General features: G+C 37.5%; 1 long non-coding RNA gene across 1 annotated transcript; it reads left to right on the top strand.

Moving 5' to 3' along the window:
- The first annotated feature begins 462 nt into the window (after positions 1-462).
- LOC139115419 (uncharacterized) lies at positions 463-20,791 on the top strand. The gene is made up of 3 exons (XR_011548117.1): positions 463-538; positions 19,450-19,612; positions 20,106-20,791. It is a non-coding gene; the product is annotated as an uncharacterized lncRNA (long non-coding RNA).
- The last annotated feature ends 974 nt before the right edge of the window (positions 20,792-21,765 follow it).

Raw genomic sequence — 21,765 nt, 5'->3', positions numbered from 1 at the left:
AATATACACCTGTAGAATCAAGCAAACTTTCCTTCGCTTTTGTCATCTACTGTGGCGTGTATGATGATTTGAAGAAATCTTTCATTGCCAAAGCGAGACGTGTCTGTGTGTCCTTGTAACGGCCACAACTCAATACTGATACGTATGTCATTGATTCGTTTTGTCAGTACTCTTTTGGTTACGTGTTACTTTCTCACGAAACAACAAAGAAAACAGATTTGCGACAAAAGTACGAATTATTCAGAGAAATGCACACCGTAATCCATTGTTGCAGAACTAAAGACGAACAACCTTGCACAACTCAACGATTGTTGCTCGGTCCGTGAACCTTAAAATGAGAAGGCTTACAGCTTAGCCAGTGAGAAATGTTTTTTGGTCATTTGAAAAGTGAAAATCACAAGCTACAGCACGTTGACATCTAAACTGACAGTCTCGACAGCTTTAGAAGTCTTACATTTCTCAGCTGCGGTTATGACTTCTCCAAACTGAGGAGAGAGAGCTACGAAACTAGGAAGACCCAGCTGCCTGTTCATCCGAGGTACAGTCGGAAGCTCAGCACGTTTTACACATCAATTGTGTTCTAAAAGTTACCCTATTTCGGAGCAGTTCGACCCTTATTTCACTCTATGCTTAATTTTCTGGTACATCATATATCTATTAGACAGTTTATCATCAAGTTGTGTGTTGTCTTGAAAGAACTTCATAAAATTTGGCAGTAATGCCGTAAGCAAAGTCTCGTTTGGTGTGAAGGAATATTTCCACTGTAATTAAGAGCCGTTTTGGTTTCATCCTATTTTATTTACACAAATTGGTCCCAACGATGTTATTAGAAGTGCACCCTACGCGTTCCCGCGTTAAATTCCCTACATGTCCATGCAAAAATCTGCAAAACATCGAGGCCCTCTACCTCAATCTACTCTCATCGCATTACCCAAAAACTTTGGTCAGCGTGAACCGGTGAGGTCAGGTCATCAGAAGTGAGAGTCAAATTACCATAGCCGCGTACTTGATGGCCTGGACTTTGGATCTCTAGAAACTAAATTTATATTTTCATATTGCCTTTTTGCCGCGTTTACAGTAAACACACTGATTGTGAATGTTGAGGAAGGTTAATAGTTCAATAGCCGAAGTAGTAAAACAGAGTATGACCTTCCAAGGCCTTTTACATAGTGCCTCTTACGATGATTTTTATGTAAAATCTAGGCAAGCATTACGACCACAACACGCCAGTCGGTCTCACTACTGTTGGGTGCCAGCCCTTGATACCCTTACCGCCATACATTTGTAACTATACGTTTTAAATGATGTTACTAGAACTAATTCGCATGTGCCCTTCTATCGTTATTAGTCGTCGCTTTAAGAGTAAGCTGTTCCGAGATTTCGGTGGCGGCAGTGAACGAGAGAGAGTGTCTTCAAAAATTTGGCAGTAATGGGGTACGCTATAATAGTGTGGTGTGTAGCAAGACTTCCACTGAAGTAAAGTGTAGTTTCGGTTTCAGCCTATTTTCTGTACACAAATTGGTTACGCCACAATGAGTTCAATGGTCGACAACTTCTGTGGTATTGTATTGGTTTGTTTTTTTAAGTTTACAGAGACGTGAAACACAAAGTTCATCGCTATCTCAGAGACAAAATTCGCTCAAAAAGGTTACCCTTGCTGATAATGAATTTCCAAAGCAATACGGGAACAGGTACATGTTTACTTTTTTATTTTGTTATATATGTTATTGCATTTTTATTTTGTTAATGACTTCAAAAGTAAAGCCACGGTCAATCACCGGGCTGTCAGTAGAAATACAGACACAAGGCTACTACAGTAGAAAGACACAGAGATAATACGGACAAACCTTAAAAGGTCAAATACTCTGAAATGATTAGTTTTTGAGTATTTAAAGTTATTCGAAGAGACTGAAAAATGGCCAACATCGAATTTATGATTTTTTGACATCGAGCATTGTCAGCTCTGTATATATTGGTCAGCTATCCTCTCATTCCACACATAAAGAATCATAAAGATTATATTTCAACCTTGCCCAATGACAGTCTTGACAATGTAAAATGTAATCTATCTATCTATCTATCTATCTATCTATCTATCTATCTATCTATCTATCTATCTATCTATCTATCATCTATCTATCTATCTGTCTGTCTGTCTGTCTGTCTATCTATCACTCAATAATATATACATACAAGAAGAGAAAAGTCAATCGATAAACACATAATGTAAATCAAATCAAATCAAATCAAATAAAATCTACACATAAAGAATCATAAAGATTATATTTCAACCTTGCCCAATGACAGTCTTGACAATGTAAAATGTAATCTATCTATCTATCTATCTATCTATCTATCTATCTATCTATCTATCTATCTATCTATCTATCTATCTATGTCTATCTGTCTATTTGTCTATCTGTCTGTCTGTCTGTCTATCTATCACTCAATAATATATACATACAAGAAGGAGATAAGTCAATCGATAAACACATAATGAAAAATGAATGGTAATGCGCGAGCCAAAGCAGTTCCGATTTTCATATTTCTAGATAAAAACCGTTGAAAACATATAGTGTTTCTTTAAGAAATATTTAAGTATAATTACCTTACAAAGAAAAATGGCAAGATCAATTAAATTCAACATACGATTTGGGTCTTTAAAACACTCTTTCCTTTAAAAGTATATTTTCAAAATATTGAACATGACCAGTTTACGGAAACAAATCACCGTCTTTCCATAACAGTAGAGCAATCGTCGAAAAAAATGTCGGAGCAAGAAATCTAACAAGGAGTTGTAAAAACTCATGATAACCACTTGACTATATGGCCCTGGTGACATTGATCCCATAGCGTGAACTTGTATTGGCGGATTTTGTTTTGTATATACACTTACATACCAACCTGTGCAAACACTTGAATTATGGGAAGTGTACAAATCAAAGGGGCACAAACTGTTAGTTATACGCATATATGAGTCCTATCAAGATTAAATGTTACGGTACAGCTGTTACAGACACAGTTTTCCTCTAATTTATTCAATGTAAAGAACACGCACTACGAAGCTCATATTTCATCTATTGGTGAAACTACTGCATGTGCTCACGAAACGAATTCAAAGAAAAACTCACATCATTAAAGTCAACACCAAGTGAGTTAAGCTCTATGTAACAATACAACCAAGTCAATGCGTCTTATCTCTACAGGTATGGTTGTAGGGTTATTGAATGCAATTACAAATTAGGATTTTCCGTGAAATTTTCTCCTATTTCTGACTAAGAAAGAAATGGCACACTTTTTTCGATAGGTTGTGAGTCAATATTTGAACCTGTTCTCCTGGGACATTTTTAACATATTCACCATCATGTAGTAAGTTAGTGCATGCGCATGTGTAACTTCTACTAATTACTTTAAGAACGTCTCAATTATATAGACATAAGCAAAAACTGTTGTCCATAGAGTACTCTATTTGCTAAATGTTCATCTTCTTTTAGCTCTCTATTCCATGAGCCTTTCCAAGCTGCATTGGTAGTAATAGGCCCTCTTGGTTAAGGGCAGTCATCCTAAGATGTACCTCATCATCTTGTCGACTCATCATTTGACATCCAAGATTCTCACTCCCTCATGGTTCATGATTATCCTGTGCAAGTTCCCGATCCTTTTTGCACCATTTAAGATTGCCCCTCACCAGAACCAAAGGGCATGCTAAGATTAGTGTCACACCGGCGAGATAGTAGCTGCTGCCATCACCGAAGTTTGTATTCAGAACGTCTGCAAAGAGAGGTTGAAAATCATACATATTTAACTTAATCCAAAGAACAAAATCACTGAATCCGTTCGCAACCTCCATGTAAAATGGGCAATTTCTAAGTCTCAACTACCTAGAAATAATTGAGACTTGAAAAATTTTCCATTTTACCTAAAGTGCGCGAAGTTCAATGATTTGTTAGCTCTTTCGAGTAATCTACTAAATCCAGGCTTGCGGTGGGACTACGGCCCTGTTAATATCATTACACGGAACTACACTAAACTATGAATTACGTCTGAATTTGCCGGAGACCAAGTTTGAGTCTAGCGTCCTAGAGCTCCGGTCAGAAACGGACATGATTGAGTGCTTATCGAAATGACATTTTAAGCCCGAAATGCTTGCTCAGAAAATCAATGAGACTACACTAGACACGGCCACAGCCCCTCTCACATAGTAACCTCCAAGCCATGCTTACAGATTCAGCAACTATATCCACGTTTCCTCAGGGTCTGTTATTCAACTTGCCAATACCAATCAATTGAAACGTCGATATATCGATGGTAACTATCGATAGCCGCTTTAGTCAATGCGATTGGTCATTGCAGCCTGAACGTTTTGCCTGGTGGCTTCGCACTTGCCAAAGAGCATTAGGCTAGCGGCCCTCGGATGTGAGTGTGTGGGAGGGGGCACACACACAGTACTTTCCAAAAGAAGCTACTTCTATGTTTTCGCGAGGGACTGTAGACAATCTACATCAACATGGAGTAGTAGACGCTTGTCACTCTTTCCAATTTCTATCAATCTTGCCAAAAATTTTATTTTGCCGACAAATTTTTGCTGCTTTCAGAACAAACCTTTCATCACGATAACATTTCCCCACACAGATTTAGACGTGTGGGTCAGGAAGGTCTGTCCTGACTGATTCAGCGTAAAACGCAAGAAAGCAGCAAAAATATCGGCAAAATATTTTTCGCAAGATTGATAGACATAACCAAAAACTTTGAAGCCGTGCCAACACAACGTTGCGGCTTCGCAAACCTCGGGATGCACCAAATTATATAAATAGATTTAATTACCGAATAAATTGCACCGTATTTGGTGCATGGCATGCCCTCGCACTACAAGGTATATACAAAAACAGCAATTTATTTGGTAATTAAATCTATTTATTATAATTGGAATCATTCCTGTATTCAGATTCATGGTCGAATCTCCAAATGGAATGGAGTACCGATTTTTCTGCAAAGTTAAATAGCCGAAATAGAAAAGTCAATTATGACCCATACATTAAAACATTAAGATAATTCTTTGCATTATTCTATTTTGAATGTGTCAAAAAACATTTGCCACTGGACAACAGAAGTGTATCATGATTCTAATATGTTAACATTTGAAAATTATTCTAAAATGTTAACATCAGAAAAAAGCCCAATGCAACAAATTTATGAAGAAATCCTTGTGATTTTAATCATGATATGAAATTTACGATTAATTACCTCCAATGGATAGTCCAATTAGAGCTCCTATTCCGAACGCTATGATAACAAATCTAAGAGCCTCGATATCAGTCTCAGTTTGTCCTCCGTTTCTTCTCTCTTGTTCCTTGCAGAACGCTTTGAGAAGAACGAACATCAAGGGCAGGTAAAATCCGCTTCCAGCAGCACTGATGATATTTATTCCAATAAATGCACCAAACGAATTACTTTGAACGCTACCGATGACGGCAATACCGGCTAAACGAGGGACACACCGAATTTCCAAAGGTTCATAAGCTTAATATTATCTTCTTCACCTCCTTTGCACCTCGGAGGAAATATTATGTAGCACAATAATCCAAATATCATAGCGCTTCCGTAATAGATGGGTGACAATTGTAGATCTCTTTCACTAGCTCCCTTTTCCGTTGCGAGCTGCTTTAGATGTAGAACCATGATGTTTTGGCCAACACCGATGAAGAGGGCAGCAATCACCATGTCGAATATTATTGGTTTTATCAGCAAAGAAAATTTCAAGCATTTCATTTTGTTTACCATACATGATGTATCACATGGAGGAGGTTTTAACAAGAGAAGAAGAGATAGTAAGAGAAGAATGCATATTAACTGGCCGTATAGACACGCCAGAATGGCAAACACGCTTCTTGTACCATAAATTACTTTGCAGTACTCAAATAAAGGTGGTACTAATAATAAGCATATGCTTGCCACCATAAAAGCAATAGCAAGAACTGCTTCCAATGCAAATCCTTTGAAATGTTTGAGGATCAAACCAAAGCTAGGTGGAAGCATCAGTCCAAATCCGATACCTAAGATGAAACAGAGAATTGTTTATTTGTGACATTATCAGCAAACATCGGACTCAATTTATTCTCAACATCAACTTTGCGGACGGCAGAGGGTATAGCATATTGTTACAGCCCCTGTATTGCTAACTTTTGATGATAATTTCACCATTTTTATTTTGAATGTGAACCATAATTCCTTGTTCTTCTCCCCAAAGAATGTTGATATACACAGTATCCAGCTTGTCAACTCAGCCCCTATGGTTGTAAACTGCATTGTTATTGTTGAAAAGCGACTTCTGGTCCGGACTAGAATTCAAATGTAAACAATAACTATGCATTTTACACATATAGACACTAAGTTGACAAGCTAAATAATGGGTGTTTCAACAATCTTTGGAGGGGGTAGAATAAAAGTTGCAATTGATTATAAAATATGAATAATGAAAAATTCATCGAAAGTTAGCATTACTGGGGCTTTAATTAATAGCAGAGGAATCTTTCAACATATGCCATAAAGGGATTGCGAGATACGATATGCATATGCATTTGACCTTGAGAAATCAGTTTAAACGTTGTAACACGGAATTTGGGATTCAAATTTTAAACCCTGAAATTCCTACCTGTTATAAATCCATAGGTTACATAGAGGATAGTGGCGTTATTTGCATAGCAGGACAAAAGAAGCCCAAACATCGATATGATACCGCCGATACTGACCAAATATTGAAGACATTTACTTCTGATATCAGTAAATGTTGTGGTAACTAATCCTGTAAACGTTATGGAGAAAAAATATTCAAATAAAACGTAAGATCTTCTTTTGGCACGATGGTAGCTACTTAACCTCGATTGAGGAAGTTCTAGTCATTCATTTTACTTGTTGTCAGAATGACGTGATCACAGTGCTAAGGCGAAAGCCGCGACGATAAACCCGTTTCACCACTCCGCATTAACCAGGTCTCCACATCATAAGAGAAATCATTGATCTCAAGAGTACGGCAGAAAACAAAACTGCCGGAGGTGGGGGAGTGGTTTAAAGAAAGTCCATGGTCTTTGTTATTGAGCAGCAGTATCAGTCATTTCACAGGGTTTGTTGAATCAGAAATGTGACTAATATCTTAAAGTTGGTCAACTAAGAAGTTCAAATAACGCTTACCCATTAAAAATGTAATACAAATGTTGATGTAAACCATACATCTTACATCTTTGCCTTCCTCATAAAAGTTATATTCATCGTAGAATGACTTCAAATCATCGAGTGTCCACCAAATGCCGTAATTCAGCCCGACTCCGAACATCGCAATAAAGAAGTTCGAAATGCTGATAATGTTCTTAATGTTCTTCATAATGTTCTTCAAGATTTTTGGTTCGCCAGCTTGTTGACTGCTTTGGTCCCCAGTGGAATACAACAGAGAAATGTACGTTAGTGACATACATCGTTTTCTGAACTGCTTATCATGTTATTATTGCTGTTCATCCCCAACATTGCATTGCTGATACTGGGATGTTTTGCACAAATCAAATGCATTGCATTTACAAGAGATGATTTACGCTTACGTTGGACAAGTAGGCTAGCTCTGGTAAAATCCTAATAGCAGTTCAATTGCGAATGACATTAAAATATCTCGACTATTTATGTCTTGCCTGGCTATATTTTTGCACAAGCTAATTATTCACTAATTTTTATGACATATGCAGTATGGAATGCCCTAGAAGCTTAGATGATTTGGCTCTGACAGTCACAAGTATACGAGTTGCACTTCTTCGCGTAAGCATCACTGTCATTTCACTCCTTGGGTAGCAATTGATAGACGTGCCCCTGTATATGACGTGACGAGTGTATAGCTACTTTTTTTCTCCGTTGAGTGTCCACAGTGATACGATTTCATATCTAGTAAACAGGAAAGTTTAACCTTTTGAACTCGTAGTCAAATGGCAAATAAAGCAGGTTAATAAAAAGTAAATCTATCTTACTACTCCTTGCAAGCCAAGATGTGTCGCGTACCTGAACTTTGTTCGCCTCAACTGCTGAGGGCGAGCATATGTTTCAAGTGGGCTGCAACATAGCCGTCAGTGATATGCGGCAGAATTTAGGTTAAGTTGAGTCGATGTGCCAGATAAGCCGAATCGCATTGAACGGGGTCTAAAATCTTTGTATGTCCGTATTCTACTAGGTAACGCTTCAAATTGTCGGTTTAATGTCTGCTGGAAACGGAGTTTTGCCATAGATATCATGAACATAAGGTAAATCCATATTCCTAGACCTGCTTTGTAATAAAACCATCACATTGTAATAGATCTATAGGAAATTCGGTTTCTGTTGCTCAAGCAATCGCAAATACAGTCCAAGAGTTCATTCAGTTCCTACCGTGTTTTGTTATGGAAATTGTTCCACTATGGTAGATGCATGCTCAGGAAGTCACAGACTGTTGCACAAGCATAAAAAACGTCGACTTCTACTCTCAATGTGTGTCCCATAATTTATGGTTCTAGAGATCAATGCCTGAAAACGTTAGACGCTATCGGAGATCGATTTATTCTGTTTATACTAGAAGCGACACCTAAATCGCGGTAAATTGTCAATTGTCAATTGCGAAGAAATGAGAACAAATGAAGGCAATCGTAACATATACGCAATGGTTCAACAAACTGAACTCGTTTATTCAGAAATTCATACTAAACTCAGAGCAGAAACATTGAATTTTACCTCTTATCTGAGTCCTTTTGTTGTGGTCTTTTCAACATTGAATGTTGGGTGTCTTCCGCCTTTTGAACCTCTGCACTTTCGGCCATTTCGATTTCAATCTGTCCACTCATTTTGCAGTAGATAGTTGTCGCAAAGACGGTTTGCTCTACGTATGTGCTTCTCCAGGTGGATTAGTGCGGCTATCTTTGGCCAGAGTTTCCTTTTCTCACGCGTTGTGGGCACTGTATGTGAGAACACTTGGGTTTGATCTTTTGTTCAAACAATATACACGTATATGTCTACATACGTAAATGAAATATACTTTCGTGTAACCAGCTTCCATTGGTCATCCCTAAACACGTAAACGTATGAATTGACGAATGAGATGTCGCGTTGTCTGAAAGAAGAGCTATGTTCGCAACAAAGGTTTTCAAGGGAGCGTGTATTGTACACTTTGAATGACTGTTTACTAGGGGTCAGGCTGGGAGCACAGTTGTCGCAATAGACCTGCAGTAATAGAGGCAATAGTTGTATCGACAAGTTTCACATTCAGGTTTGTGTGGAAAATTGTCAAATGATGTAAAACCTAGATTATCTACGTGGTACGACATAAAAACAGGAAGGATATTCCCACTGATTGCAACGGTGTGTTGCTACATTCCCGCAATTCTGTGCACAGAAATTAAAATACTGCAACAACTTAGGAGTGCTGGCCCTTATTGAATAGTTTACAACCTTTACGGATTCTCAGCCCATTGTAAAAATTGTTCGAGTGAAATATTCTCCAGGGATTATGCTCGGCATTCTTGGTTGGTAGTGTGTTACATGAGACAGACTGCGTTCATGCGTGGACCAGGACTGTGTACACATCATTGCAAGTACTGGTATGTGCTCGCATTTTGATCGTAATAATGCCATGGAACGAGCAACTTAAAATGTTACCCTTCATGGTAATGGATATTTAAAGCCATACGGGAACAGGTACATGTTTATTTATTTATTTGTTTATTTATTTATTTATTTATTTATTTATTTATTTATTTATTTATTTATTTATTTATTTATTTATAATGACTTCCACAGTCATGGTGAATCTGTAAAAATAAAGACTTAGCGACTATACAGACAAACTTTAAAAATTCAAATATGCTAAAATGCAAACTAGTTTTTACGTAGTTACAATAACTCGAAGAGACTGAGCGTCACTTTTTACCGTCAATAAGCAAATTAACTTGTCGTGAGACTCTGCGTCACTAACATAAAAGACTCTACCAAGAAGAACATAAAATAATGTAGTACGTTGAGTTAAAAAAATTGGTGCTAACTTGTAGACCACAAAATGGGGCTGTCAGGTTTACATTAAATTTTACATTGTGAATTTATAAAGATGAAATACATCGTTAAAATACTTGAGTATTTTTTGTGTCAGACAGCAAATTATGAAGATTATACAAACAGTTTCGGTCATCACTATAGAAACCAGCAATTCTCTTGTTGGGAAATGTTGACAATTCATACTACACTCTTTAAACTCTTGGACTCTTGTATACGTATGACAGTCGAAATCGAAGAGGCATATTTCACTCTAGTACAGCGTTTCAAAACATGATCGTTATTAATCCAATGGCTATTAACCTCGCACCCTGAATTGCTGTTACCGTATTTGAGGAAATGCATTGAATGATTTTTCGATTTGTAATCCATTCATTCAACAAGAGTGATCATCACACCGACATTGAATGAAAGCGAACAAATAAAGAACGTGTGAAGATGAGAAGCATATGGTTTTTAGAAATCGAGCGTTGTTAGTTCAGTCTGTATTGGTGATCTATCCTCTCATGTTGTACACGCTGTCAAAATATTGTTCTGCTCTTACAGTAGCGCCACCATGTGTTTGAGTCGGGTTCCTAGTTCTGACTACAAAATTCATGTGAAGAGTCATAAAAACATTAAATTTCAACCATTCTCAAGGTCACAGTTATGACAATAAGGAGTGTCATTTATCTATCTTTCCACCTATCCATCATTCTATGAATCTATCTATCTATCTATCTATCTATCTATCTATCTATCACTGCAAGAGCAGTTCTAATTTCCATTTTTCAAAATTAGAACTGTTGAAAACATACAGTGTTTAAAAGTACAAAAATGACGAAGAAAAAATGTCAAAATCAACGAAATACAAACTACACTTTCGGTCATTAAAGACTTTTGTCTTCTAAGAAATATCTCCAATATGTTGAACACGACCAGTTGACGGAAACAAAATCAAAGTTTGACCATATAATGTAAAGCAAACGTCGAAAAATAACCGTTGAGTATAAGTGAGAAAGCTATCAAAAAGTCTAAGAAACTAACGATAACCACTTTATTTGACTATGGTGACATTGTTCCCATTGCGTGAACTTCAAATGGTGGGATTTTTTGCAGACTTGATGTAGACAATATAAACCTGTGTAAACACTTGAACGAATATTAATCAAACAGACACAAACGTCTAATTATACGCATATATGCGTCCTATCAATAAGGATAAATGTAATTTGCAGTTGAGACAGACACACTGTATTACATCCCTTGTTATTTTTCTCCTTTATACGGTTTTCCTCCCTTTCGTATGTCATTCCTAATTCGATATAAAAGTCAATGATAACCTCAGAAATTATGAGCAAAGTATGGAAGACACGGTTCGATACGAACCGTAACAAGTAAGTTATTGCCGTGGCGTTGGCCATTAATGGAAATCTTGGCCATAAACACTTCATCACCAAGGGACAATCACTATGATTATTAGGTGACGGAGTTTTGCACCATTAACACTTTGTTTTCTTGGTGTTGGCGAAGCGAAGTTAAATGATGGTATCGTAAATATCCGAAATCAGATGGAGGCCCTCGGAGCTGCTTTTACTGGACCGATTCTGTAAGTGCAGCTCCATCGCGCTTTTACGATCAAAGTATGTTTCATCTTAAACAACGACAAAACCAACCCGTGGAACAATGTGAAGCGTTACTAAAGGAGAAAGGGGCAAAAGTTAAAAAATGATCGAGATCTGACCCCTTTTTGATAATGACTTACGATCGCTTATACAAAATTATAAAATAATTTCTAAGCTTATCATTGACCTTTATTCCAAATTAGCAATGAAGCACAACTTAGAGTTTCACAAATATTTGAGAAAATATTTAATCTGCAGATTTGACTCAATATAAAGAATATACCATTAGAAGCGTCGTATTTAATATGTTTGGTGAAAATGCTGCATTTTCCAATGAAACGAAAGCGACAATCAGATCATGAAAGACCTCATGAGTACAATACAAATTTATAAAGCAGTAAAAGAACGTCATTACGACTAATCCTAATATTAACCCGCAAAATGTAATTGCAGGGTCGTCAAATGCAACTTTAGACAAGATTTCCCTCTTAATATTGTCATATTTTCAATGCATAGGAAAGCAAAGGGGGTACTCGTTATGATAGTTTATGAGTAAAAACTGTATTCGTTTTACCGGGATATTGTAGTATAGCAACATTTTAATTACTTGAAGAATCATTTATAGACATTAGACAAGGATTTCCCTCTTAATATTGTCATATTTTCAATGAAGTAAACAATCATTGATGCCATCCCTTGCTCACTATTCTTCAAGCCTTTATAAACTGCTGGGGCAGCCTTAGGCCTTCTCGGTCTAGGGCAGTGATCTTAACGCGGAACTTGACTTATCGCCTCATCATCTGAAAGTGAGGATTCTCGCTGTGTAACATCAACTTCTTGGTTTATCTGTATCACTTTGCCGTCCCCATTGGACGGTTTGAGATGACCTCTCACCAGAACAATAGGCATGCTAAAATTAGTGTTACGCCAGCAAGATAGTAGCTGCTGCCATTACCGAAGATTGTATTCAATACGTCTGCAATGAGAGGTTGAAAATCATGAAATAATTAGCACGAAGTTATTCAAATAAGTGTTATGAATAAATCTCTAAACGCTTAAAAATTTAATTAGTCAGGAATAGAATTTAGAACGTCCAGTTCCGAACGGAAAGGATACGAATGTTTTATACAACTGACGAGTTCGGAAATATATTCTTATAGTACAATTCTTTTTCGAGTATTACGGAAAATCATGTGATACCAGACAACAAAGTAACTCGATCTAATATGTTAACATTTTATCATCCTTAAATTGTAACATTAGCAAAAAATTAGAATTAACCAAAACTACAGACGAGGTATATCGATTTGTAGAGAAACCATAATATGGAATTTACAATTACCTCCAATGGGTAGTCCAATAAGGGCTCCTAATCCGAAAGCTGGGAGAATAAATCTAAGAACCTCGATCTCAGTCTCAGATTGTCCCTGGTTCTCATCGTCTCGTTCCTTGCAAAACGCTTTGAGGAGAACGAACATCAAGGGCAGGTAAAAACCGCTCCCAGCAGCACTGATGATATTAATTCCAATAAATGCGGCAAACGAATTAGTTTGAACGCTACAGATGACGGCAACACCGACTGCAATAAGGGACACACCGAATTTCCGAAGATTTATAATCATGGTGTTATCTTCTTTCCCTTCATTGCATCTTGGAGGAATTATTATGAAGCTTAAGCATCCAAATATCATAGCGCTTCCGTAATAGATGGGTGACAATTGTAGATCTCTTTCACCAGCTCCCTTTTGCATTGCAATCTGCTTTAGATGTAAAACCATGATGTTTTGACCCATACCGATCAAGAGAGCAGCAATCACCATGTTGAATATCAGAGGTTTTATCAGCAAATTAAAATTACATTTCAAGCATTTCACATCGTGTCCGTTAGATGGACGTTGAGGAAATTTAATTACCAGAAGAAGAGATAGGAAGAGAAGAATTCATGTTAACTGACCATATAGAAACGCAAGAATAGCAAAGATGCTTCAATTCCCATACAATTCTTTGACGTGCTCTAATAAACGTGGTACGAATAACAAGCAAATGCTTGCTACCATAACTACAGCAACCAATACCGTTGTGTTGAAATGTTTGAGGATCAGACCCAAGCTAGGTGGAAGCATCAGTCCAAATCCAGCACCTAAGATGAAATAGATATATTAATTATTTATTCGTGATATTATCAGCTAACATCTGACTCAATTTATTCCCAATGTCAACTTTCGGGACGAGAGAAGGAATCGAATAATATTAATTGATATCACAGGAATCTTTCAACATAAGCCAAAAAAAGAATTACAAGATACGATATACATATGCATTTGCTATGAGAAAACAGCTTTAAAGTAGTTAAACGGAATCCACGATTCCTACCTGTTATAAATCCGTAGGTTACAAAGAGGATGGTGGCGTCACCTGCATAGCGGGACGAAAAGAGGCCAAACATCGATATGACACCGCCGATACAAACCAAATAATGATAACGTTTATTTTCGATATCCATAAATTTTGTGGTAACTAAACCTGTAAAAGTGATGGAGAGAAACTATTCAAATAAAACGTAAGATCTTCTTTTGGTACAACGGTGTAGTTAACCTCGATTGAAGAATGTTCTAGTAATTCCTGTTACCTGTTGTGATGGTCACAGTGCTAAGGCGACCGCCGACTATAACCCATTGTTACCACTCCGTATTTAACAGGTCTGTACATCACACAACAGAATCATTGATCCCAAGAGTATGACATTATTATGGTAACGAAAAGTGCCGGGGTGGGTTTCCATGACCTTTGTCATTTAGCAGCAGTATCTGTCAAGCCATAGGGTTGGTTGAATCAGAATTGCGGTTACATATCTTAAAGTTGGTCGACTGAGAAGTTCAAATAAACCTACCCATGAAAAAATGTTATGGTAATATTGATGTAAACCATCCATCTTATATCTTTGCCATCTTGAGAGAAGTTATAATCATCGTAGAATGACTTCAAGTCGTCCAGTGTCCACCAAATGCCATAATTCAGCCCGAAACCGAACATGGCAACAAAGAAGCTCGAAATAATTATTATGTTCTTTATGATCTCCAAGCTTTTTGGTATGTCAGGTCTCGAGTGAAATAAAATGGAGAAATGTATGATAGTATAATCTAGGGAAATACATGATGCATGCATCGTATGTTAGACTGCTGATCATGTAATTCTTCCATGTAAAGTGGTATATATTGATCTAGGATTTTTACAATTTAAACTCAATATTGTATTGTCGACACAAGGGGTTTCTGTACAATTCAAATATCTCACATTTTACAAGGGATGATTTTACACGCTGACATTTAGCAAGTAGGCTGGCACAGGTAAGTCCCAATCGTTCAAGTGCGTTTGACTTTGAAAATATCGATCTTGACTATTTTTGTTTAACCTGTCTGGCTATATTTTTGCCAAGCCAATCGTTCACTACTTTTTATGACATATGCAGTATGGAGATCCCTGGAAATAAGAAAGTAGAGCCATGCTAGATAATTCGGCATCGGTGTTGATAAATAAACTGGTCGCACTTCTTCGCTTAAGTGACATTGTCATTTTACTCATTGTGCAGCAATTTATAGACGAGGCCCGGCATGAATAGGCCACTTCCCCGTGAAGGTACAACTTTGGACTTCTTGCCACTGTGTGCTTTGATATTTTTTATTTGAGAGAGTATGAAACATAACTAGAAGCTGTTTTGTTGTGCCATGCTCAGTTGAGTATCTGTAAGGCTTGGAAATCATCACATTGTAATAGTGCTATTGGTAGTCCCGTTTCGTTTGCTCAAACAATGGCAAATACAGTTAATTCATACCCTATAAATTAAGGTCCCAGAGTCCATCCAGTTCCCAGCAATGTTTTGAAATGAAAATCATGCCGTTATAGTAGTTCCGTACATAGATGGTTGCACAAACATATATAAAAACGTCTTATTTTCCTACAGTCAATTCATACCCCATAATTTATGGCCCAAGAGATCATCCGGTGAAAAATAATAAAAGTGAATGCCTGAATACGTTAGACGCTATAGGAGAAGAGTTGATTCTGTTTACTCCGATTAACACTTTATTAGTGGTACTGAAATGATCACTTTGTATGAGAAAATAAGAACAAATGAAGGCAGTCGTAACATATACTTAATGGTTCACCAGAGGGAACCCGTTTATTTAGACAAGCATATTTGTCTCAAGGGAAAACAATAGATTCTTACCTCCTATCCGAGCCATTTGGTTGTTGTTCTGTCAACAGTTGATCTTGAGCGCCAGGAGCCGTTTGACCATGATCATTAATTTTGCCCATTTTGATAGAACTTCCTTGGCTCATTTTGCAGGCAGATAGTTGTCCCAAATATAGTTGGCTGTGAGTCTGGTAAGGTGGATTAGTGTGGCTATCTATGGCCACAGTTTTCTTTTCTCACGCCCTTGGCACTATAGGAATTTGAGAACACTATGGTTTGATCTTCTGTTCAAACAATGTACTGACGTATAACGAGCTCTCATTGGTCGTTCCTAAGGTATCCTGAAATGTGTATTTATTGACGATTAGTATTCCGTGTTGTCTAAAGGAAGAGCTATATTCGCACCTAAGGTTTTCGTGTGTCGTACACTTCCAACTATACGGTTTACAAGGGGACAGGTTAGTTGTCGCAAAGGACCATGCAAAAAGTTGAAAGGTGAATTTGCAATAATAAAGGATCAAGATGTTTCACATTCAGATTTGTGTGGGAAAATTGTCAATTTATGGAGAACCTAGATTATCTGCATAAGTTTTGATGATTCATAGGACAGGAGCCAACTTTTATAGAAGCATGATGAAAGCAAAGGAGAAAAATGCCTTTTACCTGGTCGTTGGTTTGTTCGTGTCCAGAGGTACATTTGATCTGTTCAACGATGTGTCTTCTTCAGCTAGGTCGTTTGGCAGGTCTTCAGGACCCTTATTGGCACTGTTGTTGGCATCGGCTATTTCGAAGGTTATCCCAATATGACATTAAACTAGTCCAATTATCATTTCCATTCAAGGTAATATATTACCAGGCCCATGGGACAATTGTGATTTACAAATTAAAGTAGGACCATCCTGAACCACTGATAATTAGTGGTGGTACCAGTGTCCGGAACGGGTAAGCGTACCCTGATAGCATGCCACACCCGTCAGGATTGGTCCCAAAATTGTCTAAATATTGTATGAAATGATACAGGATATGAATCACTGTAATAAGTCAAATCCGGGAATGCTGTCGTTAATCATTTGAGTGACCGAGTTGTCATATTTGATCACAATGTCGTCATATCGACCGTAGAACTTTTTGAAAGTCCTAACGAGTCTTTTTGTTGTGTATCCTTGTCTCAGTAATTTTGATGCCAATGAGCTGTGTCTCAGTTGAAAATCAGCGTAGGAATCACAAGCCCTACAATACCTGAGAAGTTGAGACATGTACACACCATAAGCAGGTGCAGATGGAATATTACTTGACAAAGATTGCTTGTCGGGACGTATATGCGTCTGGTGAGGAGGATTAAATGTGACTATGCATGGGCAGACATTCTTTCTCTGGTGTCCCTATTACTCTAGGAATGTCAGAACACCAGGGTTGGATTGATTTGTTCAAACATTAATAGATATTTTGCTTTTGCATGTAACGAATTCTCTCATTGGTCATTAGTGCCATGGGACAATATATCAATGGCGAATGGGATGTCACGTTGTTTAAATTTGAACTATTTCGTAGCTAACGTTTTCAACTGAAGTGTTGTTGTGAAAATTTCCAAATTTAAATTAGTGTTTACTTTTGGGACAGATTATATGCTTAGTTTTACAATCGTTGTGGAATTTCTGTTGTTCCGTGTTGGTTTCATTCAAATGATATCCAGCTTAGGGCTTTTGCTCAGCATCCTTGCGTTGTACTTATGCGCAAGCAATAAACTGCGTTCAGGCTTTGGCCAGAACTGTACACACACTTAGGCTAGCGGTTATTAGATCCAGGCTTGGGTAGTAAATCATGACACAGCATGCGTATAGTGTTTGGATTTGTGACCTGGAGCGTTGTCACGCTTTCTATCATTGACCATCCATTTCTTGATTACAGGTTGACAGTGCATCAAATCGGCGTTTGATCTGGTGATCACGTGACAATTGTTTCTTGGGGAAAAGGGTATGACTTACACCACCCTAAACACCACGAATCTCACCGAAGTGAAGGCAGCGACAAAATAATTGTAATCCTTCTTGTCCGAGTGCACAATGAAGGGCAGTAGAGTCAGAATTTGTCAATCAAATGTTGAATTCTTTAATACTTTCTTCAACGCTGACAGATGGCTAGGTCAATTGCAAGATTTGGCAGCAAGATTTCGGGATAGTCCGAGGAGGGAGGGTTTGGGCCAAATTATCAAAATCAAGGTTTTGAAGAGAAGCTTATCGCTCAAGGTGACAATCGTAATTGTAATGACGTATTCATACCATATGATAATGAACATGATCTAGTGTCGTCAGTGGAAGGATGATGCAAGGAACATAAGACATGTCGAAGATACAGTATAAGGTTTCAAATATACATATTGCTGAATTGTTATTTTGAATTATTCTATAAATGTGATGTCATAGGTAAGTTGACTATATTTGATGAATGCATTCTGGCCCCTTGCACACGGGCTGTAAGTCTCAATAAATAAATAGAAGTGCGCATGCTCCATTGCTATCTCTCTTTATGTTTACTAAATGAAAAAGGCAGAAATGCTACCAATACAATATAAATGTGAATGTTTGCTTGTCATTCCTGTCATACGTAAATCAGCTCACAAAAAAAGTTCATTGATAAGAAACTTAACTAAAGTTCACAAAAGAATGATTTTCATCATAACCTTCCATGGCAATATTGAGTAAAAAGTGAGATTAAGTGTACATTTTAATATCAATCTTTCTCTATTCATAAGGGGGCAATGAATGCTACAGGTCAATACCTTGCAATAGTAAATTAATGAAATCGTATAGTAGGAGAATTTGTAGTGGTCAGGAGAACCTGTAAAAAAAGATTTTACAATGTTTAATTTTGATTTTAGTAACTTGTGGACGAAAACAATCCTAGAGATTATGCGACGTCATTGATAATCGGTTTCCACAAAGCTTGGAAACAACTTGACAGCTTTATCATTGTGTGAGGTTTTTTACATTTTGTACACTAAACCAGAGCCCATTCATCGAACAGAGTAAGTCTCTTAATATGTCCAAAAGTTTCTCTTTGAATAAGTTAAACATTGAACTTGCTCACGTTTGAACGGCCAACTCTTGACCTTGGCAAGAAATTTGACCGCCGGTCTCGTTCCGGTTACGGGTAGGTAAATACACCAGGTTTGTAACAAGAAGTCGATAAATTTTCATCATATGTTTTTTAGATATATTACGTCTAAAACATTTATTAGCACAATTTCAGTCAGTGACTTTTGAAATAATCTTCCACCCTCATTTCCTCAAAAGGAAACCTCTTACGATTATCTACATAAGTTTTGACTGAAATTCTATTATCCCGCAGGCACCCTATACTACCGGTGAGCTGCTAAATACTCTGGTGCAGACTGAGCCCTCTAAAGTGCCGGATGTTAAACTTTGTCTTTTGTATCTTCAGTTTCGTAGACTCTTTTACTTCACCACCGCTTGTGTGAATATTTGTTTCATTGTGAACAGCGTTGAGAATATTGACTGTTTGAGGCTAATTTAAGGTCTCCATCCGCATATCTTCATGGTATTTTGACTGCACAGATTTTATTCTGGTGCTCTTATGCAGGCTTTGTCCAGCATCAAAGAGAAGGTTGCGGTGCCTCTGATCATACCAATGAAGCATGCCAACAGTAACGCCACGCCAGCCAGGAAGTAAGAAGTGTTGTACTTACCCATCTTCTCATTAAGGGGATTTGCAGAGGATAAAAGGAAAAGACAAACAGATAATGGTAACGTGCTATGGGGTGCTTTATACACGTTGCATAACATTAGCTGAGTGAGCTCACACAGTTTGGAATACAAGAAATTTAGCTACTCTTAATGAGATTAAATTTAACTCCAATCCTATGTGTTTCCTCATGGGTGACACATTGCATTTCACTTTCAGACGATGAGCAAAGTTGATTATTTTATAATGAAGTTTTCAAGCCTTATAAGACTTTAAAGAGAAGGATGTGACCTGAACGCATTAATATAACGACATAATTTATTGATTTTTTTTTCTCTTCTTTCTTGTTAAATGACTATTTTTCAGACCAGCTGCTTTTCGATTTTGTTAGTTCGCTTGAGACATTCCAAGTTTTGTAGATTTGTTTTAATTATTTGCCATTTTGTTGGGATGTATCTTTGTCAATAAAGAGTTCAGTGGCCGTTCATTGATAGTACGCAAAGCATTGATCGTTAAGCACATGTTAATTATCTTCATTTCTTACTTTTCCCTAGATATCAAACTGTAACAGCACAGAATTTATTGTCCTAAGAAAATATAATCCTGAACCTCACGATAATAGCTATGTCAAATCGTGACACCTACCAGCAACAGGTAATCCAACAAGGGCTCAGTACAGGGAAGGCAAAGCCAAGAGCCGCAGTTACTCACCATCGACTTCTTGCGTGGTTTTGTCTGCCTTCTCCTGGATGAACGAACACTTTCACCAGAGCAACAATCAAGGGTAGGTAAAAACCGCTCCCAAGACCAATTATTATGGTGACTGCAATAAATCCAGCGAATGATGTGGCAAGAAAACTAAAGATACAAATAAGGCAGACAACAGCGAGGGAAACGTCGAATTTAAGGAGGCGGACTTTGTTGGTGTAAATAGGAATCTGTTGTCTCGACAACAACAGCATTCTGATGAGAATAAAAAAGACAGCCGATGACCGTAGAGGTGCCTTAGTAGATAGGTATCATCAGCAGCTCACTATTGTCTGCCCCTCCTACAGCGAACATCACAATAAGGAAGTTGCAAATGACGATGATCCTCTTCCACCAATCTGGTGGCTACTGTTTAAGGTGGCTGGAAAGGGTATTTTTAACCCACACTCCTTATAAACACATGCGTTGAATTTCAACAGCACAAATATAGATATAGCGATATTGGAAAATCCATTATTATTATGCGACATCATTATGGTAGCATCCTTGTAGATATGTTGGTTTTATTCCAGTGCTTTTAAACATTAAACGCTACTATTTATTCACAGCTTTGAGAAGATAATGGGGAGCTATGTTTAGACTTTGTCAGTTGATAACTATTCAATGTTCCTAGTCTGAACCTAGAATACGATCTTCTTTCGATGTTAGAGGCCAGGGAGTCACAAACAAAAGAACAGATCATACACATCTATGTTGACAAATTTACAAGCCGTTTTATAGGCTAACCGATTAGATCTTTCAATTTACTGCTATGGTGTATAGTAGGTGTAGATTAAACGGACGTCAGCACAGTCTAGTTACTTAATCCAATTTGAACAAAGATTGTACTGTTAGACTTGCAGATTATATTCCACAATCTAAAGTACCTATCACCTGCATAAAACAAACTGGTATACTATTTTTCTACTGAAAAACAAACAAAGACACTCTAAGTGGATGAAACTAGATCTCTGTATTTTCGAGCCATCATTTGATTGTGTCATGTTATTTTTCAATTGCTTTTTGAATACAAAAGTAGTCCAATCATATCAGTCACCAAATTGAAAAGATGGCGTACGTACTAGCGTCAGACTATATTTAACAGGTCAAATATGGTTCTGTTTTCATTGAATTTACTGCCAATCTCAAGAATGCAATGGCAATAGTCGACGATCTGCTCCCTGTCAGCGTGACACCAACAAGCATCGACTCTGCAAGTATGGTTTCATTGACTTACAAATATGGACTTGCTAAGCAAAAACGTAGCAATAGAAGGTCAAAGCGGACTGTATTCTCTATTATGCTGTCAGCGCTGGTACTGTATGTTATCTGCTGAACAATGGCCGGCCACAGTAATCAGTGTACCAAGTTCCTGCAAATGCTCAGAATTAACAGAGTGTGTATCAAATAGACCAAACTGGTCAGTTTTGCCAACAATTACTTCAATTCTGCAGACAACACCCGATC

This window comes from Ptychodera flava, chromosome 17, assembly GCF_041260155.1.
Source record: "Ptychodera flava strain L36383 chromosome 17, AS_Pfla_20210202, whole genome shotgun sequence".
NCBI classification, from domain to species: Eukaryota; Metazoa; Hemichordata; class Enteropneusta; family Ptychoderidae; genus Ptychodera; species Ptychodera flava.
Note: the sequence above shows the minus strand (reverse complement) of the source record. Positions and strands in the feature narration are given on the sequence as shown.